The 7,353-nt window shown below is 40.5% G+C and overlaps 1 pseudogene; it reads right to left on the reverse strand.

Moving 5' to 3' along the window:
• Nucleotides 1-513: 513 nt before the first annotated feature.
• LOC113101890 (beta-1,4-N-acetylgalactosaminyltransferase 3-like) lies at nucleotides 514-7,010 on the reverse strand (annotated as a pseudogene).
• Between the last annotated feature and the right edge of the window lie 343 nt (nucleotides 7,011-7,353).

Consider the following 7,353-nt stretch of genomic DNA (forward strand, 5'->3'; position numbering starts at 1 on the left):
AAACTGCTTGCTGTCTGGGAATATTGAATTTATATATATGCAGGTATGCACTCAGTAAATTTTGTTTACTGTGTTGACACCTAAAGGTAGTTATTATTATTATTTTTAGTAGTAGTTTTAGTGGTAACAAACTCCATGTAGAATATTAGTATGTTTACACAACAATGATTGTCCTAAAATTAAAAATGTATTCCTTCACATTTTCGAAAAGTTCTGTGTACAGACGACAGTGTTGTCAAAACAATCCCTGTTCACACTGATCTTTGAAAATTATTAAAAAAGATCTATACTTTCATACCAATCAGTAGTTGATGTCATATAGTAAAAAAACAATAACAACAACAAACAAAAAAAACACTATGTGCCTGCACACAATCAAATTTTTATTCTGCATAGTTTATGGAGACGATAACTGCATTTTTTTTAAACATCTTGCACTTTGAAACCTGTTTCAAAAGTTTTTAGACCCCAAAATGACGCTGTCAGTGACATAAATGGCCAAAATGCATAAACGTTTTCTAAGTTTTTGAGTCTTTTCTCGATATATAATTCAGAGCTGTCGTAATCTATAATTATTACATTAAAGTTTTTGTCCCCAGTTGCTCTGTACACTTTTTCCATTTCCCTGATAAATTGTATGATCCATCTGGCCTGGTTTTTCACTATTGTAAGATAAATGAAGACTGCATTCATAATTTTGTCTTAGGAACACATGCAACAGACAATATCAGACATTAAAATACTGTTACATTTAATTGAATAATGGGCATTCAGGTTCCAATGTAAGTTTTTGATCAGGAAAATATTCACATTGTTGTAATAAACCTCGCACCTGCATTTGGATCTCTCCTGTGTTTCTTGTATCACCGTACGTGACAGAATGACTCCGTCATGCTTAGATCCAGCAGTGTGGGATTTCGTATCTGTTCCCCAGCTACCATGGAGGAACGAAGGGGGAGACTCTCAAATTTGACCACCCTTCGTCAAAGGGGGTGTGAGGTGGGTGGCCTGGCGCAATTGTTCTGGACCATGGCAGTCGGGTTGGACTATAATGATGCAGCACTGAAAGACTTATTTAATAATTGCCTGGATGACCCTTTGCTTCAATGGGAAATGAAGGGGTTGGAGATCCTGGACTTTTGGGGGTTTACCCATTAACTGCGCCATCGTGCTCAGTGGGATGCAGCAACCACACCTGAGTCTCACAGCACAAGATGGCCGCCAGCCCAGCACCATTGCACCGGTGCCCGAAGCCGAGGCATCTCAATGTCTCTACAAGCAGTCCAAAGTCAAGTCAGGTGCCCATTGACTTTCCAGAGTTGAGTCAGTTCCCGGTTGACCCTCTTGAGTCGAGTCAGGTGTTCATGGACCCTCCTGAGTCAGGGTTAGTCACCGTCGACCTTCCAGAGTCAGGGTTAGTTACCGTTGACCATCCAGAGTCAGGGCTAGTTCCTGTTGGCCTTCCAGAGTCGAGTCAGGTTCCAGTGAACTCTCCAGAGTCGAGTCGGGTTCCAGTTGACCCTCCAGAGTCGAGTCGGGTTCCAGGGGACCTTCCAGAGTCGAGTCGGGTTCCAGTGGACCCTCCAGAGTCGAGTCGGGTGCCAGTGGACCCTCCAGAGTCGAGTCGGGTGCCAGTGGACCTTCCAGAGTCGAGTCGGGTGCCAGTGGACCCTCCTCCTGAGGCAGGGCTAGTCACCGATGACCCTCCAGAGTCAGGGCCAGTCACCGATGACCCCCCCAGAGTCAGGGCCAGCCACCGATGACCCTCCAGATTCAGGGCCAGTCACCGATGACCCTCCAGAGTCAGGGCCAGTCACAGATGACCCTCCAGAGCCAGGACCAGTCACTGATGATCCTCCAGAGCCAGGGCCAGTCACCGATGACCTTCCAGAGTCAGGGCTAGTCACCAGGCACCTTCCAGAGACAAGGCGGGTCACCGTTGAACTTCCAGAGTCAAGTCAAGTCACTGGGTGGTCTGCTGCTCCACCCTGGGGGACTCCGGCCTCAACCACAGGGGCGTGCTTGTCTTCTGCTCCACCCTGTTGGAATCTGGCATCGACCACAGGGGCGTTGTGGTCATCTGCTCCGCCCTGGGGGACTCCGACATCGACCACGAGGACGTGGTGGTCATCCGCTCCGCCCTGGGGGACTCTGGTGGCGACCACGAGGACGTGGTGGTCTTCTGCTCCGCCCTGGGGGGCTTCCGCTCTGACCACACGGACATGGTGGTCTTCTGCTCCGCCCTGGGGAGGGGTATCATGTTACTGTTTGTTTTCTTGTTTTGTGTCTTCACTCCTGTCCCTGTTCCCCTCTGTTAGTCTGGCCCTCCGTCCCTCCCCCTGAGCCTACACCTGTCCTCCTCCCTCCTGGTCTCCCTGTGTTGTTACATTCTGGTACCTGTTCCCCATGTTTTTCTTCTCTGGCCCTCCATCCCTCCCCCTGAGGCTCCGCCTGTCCGCCTCCCTCCTGGTCTCTGTGTTGTCTATCGTGGAGCGTCTGGAAGCCGCTCCGTAGAGGGGGGGTTCTGTCACAGTGTCTGGGTTGTGTTCCCTGGGTGTCCACTAGGTGTCCTCCGTTCCCACGGTGTCTGTCATCTTATCACTTCCTGTTCCCTTATTTGGTCACCTTCCTCCTTGTTTTAGTTAATTGATTGTTCCCCCACCTGTCTCCAGTTTCCCCATTATCCTTCTGTGTATTTATACCCGGTCTGTCTGAGTCTTTGTCACGGAGTCCTTGTTGTATGAATGATACTTTCCAGAGTCTGCTCTTCCCGTGTGTTTTTGTTTGTTTTTATGTTTTTGGAATTTTTGGTTTTTGACCCTGCCTGGACTGTTTACTCTTTTGGATTGCCCCTCAAATAAACCTCGCACCTGCATTTGGATCTCTCCTGTGTTTCTTGTATCACCGTACGTGACAATATGTAGAAACTGGGACAATAAATAAACAAAGCAAATGAACAGGGAAACAATAAGAACAGTAACACATTACAAAACAAGAGTCCTAAAACAAAAGAACACAGACTAGTTTTGTGCTGGTTTATGAAAGGTACAAAGAAATTCTAGCAACAAGCTAAAGTTACAGTTAAAAAATATATATATATTTATTGTGTATGCACTTATTCAATTACTTGGATTAGATGTGGTGTGTTTTGAATGTGTTGAGTCTAAAGACACAAGTAGCTCCAGGTCAAATATCAAAGTTGTCATTTCATTATTATTGTAATGCATCACATTAAAAAACAGATACTGATAAATCTGATTAGTTTTACCTGCCACGATAACATGAACAGTAGCAGATGGATTCCAGCTGAAGGCTTTTGGACTGCAGAGAATTGTTTGCTTTTTTGAATCCTCAGCCGGTGCATAAACATAATGTGAAACAAGAGCTTTCTGACCTTGTGGGCCACAAGTTCAAGTTCCACCAGATAACGGCTGCCCACGTCCTTGTCTTCATGCATTACAACATTCACAACACGCAACAAGGAGTAGCCACTGTGAAGATGGAAACACTTATTATAGTATAACTCCACACCTGGTTTCTGTATTCTGTCATGTTGGAACAAAAAATATAAAAATAAATCGTCATTATTGAAAAAATATTCACATGGGTGCATCTGAACATGTTGATCAGATAATTGTGTACACATACTTTTAGATTAAGCTATCACTGAAGTTGCATACTGGAACCATACGAATATGATTTTAAAAAAGTGACACAACTTGCCCCATTTGGAGGTAAGATGCATCATGTCAAATTAAGGCATTGAAGAATATCTACAAATTATTTACATTTTAAATATTGATATTCAAAGAAATGTTACATTCTTTTCTTCAGGTTTCACCAACTTTTCGAGGCTAAAGTAGCTTTTTTCAGTGCATAATTTTTCCCTATATATTTGTCTATTTATTGCCAAGCAATTTTAAATGAGAAGGGTTAAAAGAGGTTAACGCTGGACAAGCTTATCGTGTCTCTTCACTTGAATGCAATGCATTTAAAAAGGCTCTAACAATTGGCATGGCATGACTTTGGGACATCACAATGTTTCCAGTTGTTCTGCAGGAATTTGCCACAGAGGTGGTTTGCTTTGAAGCAACATTGAGGGGTTTCACGTCATAGACACGCTGCCAGAAAGGACCTTCAGGACCTGAATTAAGCAAGTATTTCAATGGCACTATATGTAGTAAATGAATTGAGCCTACAAATATAAAAAACAAGGTGCTTTTTGAAGCATTCTAGGTTTTAACAAAGAACTGTCTTCAAAACAAGAACAGTTTCTCATTGTAGTGTAGGGTAAGATATGGACTCAAACCATCTCAGTGCTTATAATGTACTTTGTGAATCATTTATCTCCACTCATTTTCACTATTCAAAATATGTCGATGCAGTCTTATATATTGTCCAAAGCTAATTTCCCTTGACAACACTGTCATACAGTTTGGGGGGGGCGATATTTTTTTTCCTGCTGTCAGCATATAGAAGCAAACAAAAATAAAATCCCGTAACTGAACAAACAGAAATTTGGCAATTAACATTAACCACAACAGCCTTGTGACATTAAAGGGATACTCCACCCCAAAATGAAAATTCATTTTTGGAACACAATTTAAGTTATTTTGGATGAAAACCAGGAGGCCTGTGACTGTCCCATAGACTGCCAAATAGGTCAAGGTCTGGAAAAGTATGAAAGACATCACGGTTGAACCACTGATGGCAGATGGACTATTCTGACGATGATGTCTTTCATACTTTTCTGGACCTTGACAGTGTTACTTGGCAGTCTATGGGACAGTCACAGGCCTCCTGGTTTTCATCCAAAATAACTTAAATTGTGTTCCAAAATATCTTAAATTGTGCTCCGAAGACAAACAAAGCTTTTAAGGGTTTGGAACGACATGGGGGTAAATGATTAATCACAAAATTTTCATTTTGGGGTGGAGTATCCCTTTAACAAAAATAACATTTCAGAAGAACATTAACATAAGACCAGGATTGAATTTTCCCCCACATCAATCTTTTAATTAGTTTTTTGGAATCTTTATTTTCTAAGATTACTTTTAGAATATATGTTTTACCTGTATTTAGCATTTTTACATCAGGGTCTTCAACCTCGGTCAGATAAGAAGCAAGTCCTTTACTAAAAAAGTGAAGACACACAATACATGCCAAAGTAGAATGCAGTTACTTGCAAACAGGAAACTGATAAAGTTTACTTTATTAATAATGTAAAGACTATGAAACAAGAAAATGGAAAGGTGTATATTCAGATTAATGCAATTATGTATGCATCATACTCTGCCTGAAATGATGGATCTTGTCTGTAAAAGCACATCTCATCATTGTTTGCAGTAGTTTGCCTCGTGTAGTCATTTGGATACACTGACGAAAACTGAATCTACAAGAACAGAAACAGCCAAAGATACTCATTAACTCTTTACGGTTTAGTAGTTTCACTGTTTATTTATCTAGGTCAAAGTTACTTTATGAATATACTATTGTTATTTGATAAGTCATGTTAGTTCATAATACATTAACTAATTCTAATCTATACTTGAAATTAAAATGTATACCTGTATAGTTATATTTCTATCAACACATGTAGACTATATAACATAAAAAAATAAATAAATGCTTTAAAGTTGTTCATTTTTAGCTCATAGCAAATTGATGTGTTGTTTTTTTTTTTTTTTTTTTTTTGTGGTTGCCAGTCTTACAATCAAATTACAATGAATTCAGACTTTAAATCAAATAGAAAAATAAAATAAAAAATAAAAACTTATTTTGCCATGTAGGAATCATTAACATTAACATAACATTAGCTGTAATGTTAGTATGGTAAAGCAATCACTCTCTTTGATATTTCTTTGATTATTATGCTAATGTTAGCTATTCCACCTCTCAAGGCTGTGATTGTATACTAGAAACCTTCAAAATCTAATTTGCCTGCATTGTTATTATTTGGGCCGGTTTTGTCAGAATCTTAGTGTATGGAGAGATTAAAAATGCTTAACTCACCAAATATACACCTTCACATCTTTTGATTTGTTTATTGAGCACGTAACTTGGATTGTAATGGCATTCAGGAAACAAGCCTTTCAGGTAGGATTCATCTAGAATTTGGTCTGTTTAAACAAAGAGAATATGTTTGGTCTGTTTAAACACTTAAATTGTCATTCAGGCAAGATAATTCTTCAGTTTTCAATTTAGGATATCCATAATGCTTACATTTATAGATGTGATCTCGTGGGTCTTCTCTGATTAGGTCTCCTGCAGGATGGGGTGAAATGGGCTCAAGGAGCCTATCGTAACTTGCTTTTGTTTGAGGTATGTGATCAATATCTCCCATTTGTAGAGAAGATTCATCTGACAAAACCCAACTGACCCCAACTAAGCAAGCCAGAGGCGACAGCGGCAAGGAACCGAAACTCCATCGGTGACAGAATGGAGAAAAAAACCTTTGGAGAAACCAGGCTCAGTATGGGGGCCAGTTCTCCTCTGACCAGACGAAACTAAGGAAAATTGTATTTCTAAGGAAAGATTGCGATCAAATACCACACCTAGGTTCCTAACTGATGATGAAGAATTGACAGAGCAACCATCAAGTCTTAGACAGTGTTCTAGGTTATTACATGCAGAGTTTTTAGGTCCTATAATTAACACCACTGTTTTTTCAGAATTTAGCATTAAGAAATTACTCGTGATCCAGTTTTTTATATATCAACTATGCATTCCATTAGTTTTTCAAAATGGTGTGTTTCACTGGGCTGTGAAGAAATATAGAGCTGAGTATCATCAGCATAACAGTGAAAGCTAACACCATGTTTCCTGATGATACCTCCCAAGGGTAACATACAGGGCGTGTGCTCGTGATGGAGCCAGTGATGAATAGGGTTGGGAACCGAGAACTGGTTCTTATTCAGAAAAGAACCGGAACCGTGAGCAATTTCCAAGTTTTGGTTCAGGTGTGAGCCTTGACCGAGCAGGCTTGTGCCAGTGTTCTGATGATTCGGCATTTCTCATAAAGGATGCCACAAAGCAAATAACAGAATCGCTGTCATACCTCTTTAATTACTGAGACCATTGGCGTGAATGAAGCAGATTTCTCTAATAGAGAGACAAGCTTTTGAGCAGATTTGGGCTAGATTTCACTTCATTTGAACAGAAGCACTATTTCAGCATTACTGGACTCAGAAAGCTGTAAACTGACAATCTTGATCATTGAAGTCCTAACATAAGTTTTTGTGCATATAACTTCTAACATTGTACTTCATAAGGCATAAGCATCTATCAGTTTGGCAAGATTTGCACTGAATACTGAATGAAACAGCTTTCTCTAATAGAGAGACAAGCTTTTGA

The sequence above is a fragment of the Carassius auratus genome, unplaced genomic scaffold (assembly GCF_003368295.1).
Source record: "Carassius auratus strain Wakin unplaced genomic scaffold, ASM336829v1 scaf_tig00217659, whole genome shotgun sequence".
Taxonomy (NCBI): Eukaryota; Metazoa; Chordata; class Actinopteri; order Cypriniformes; family Cyprinidae; genus Carassius; species Carassius auratus.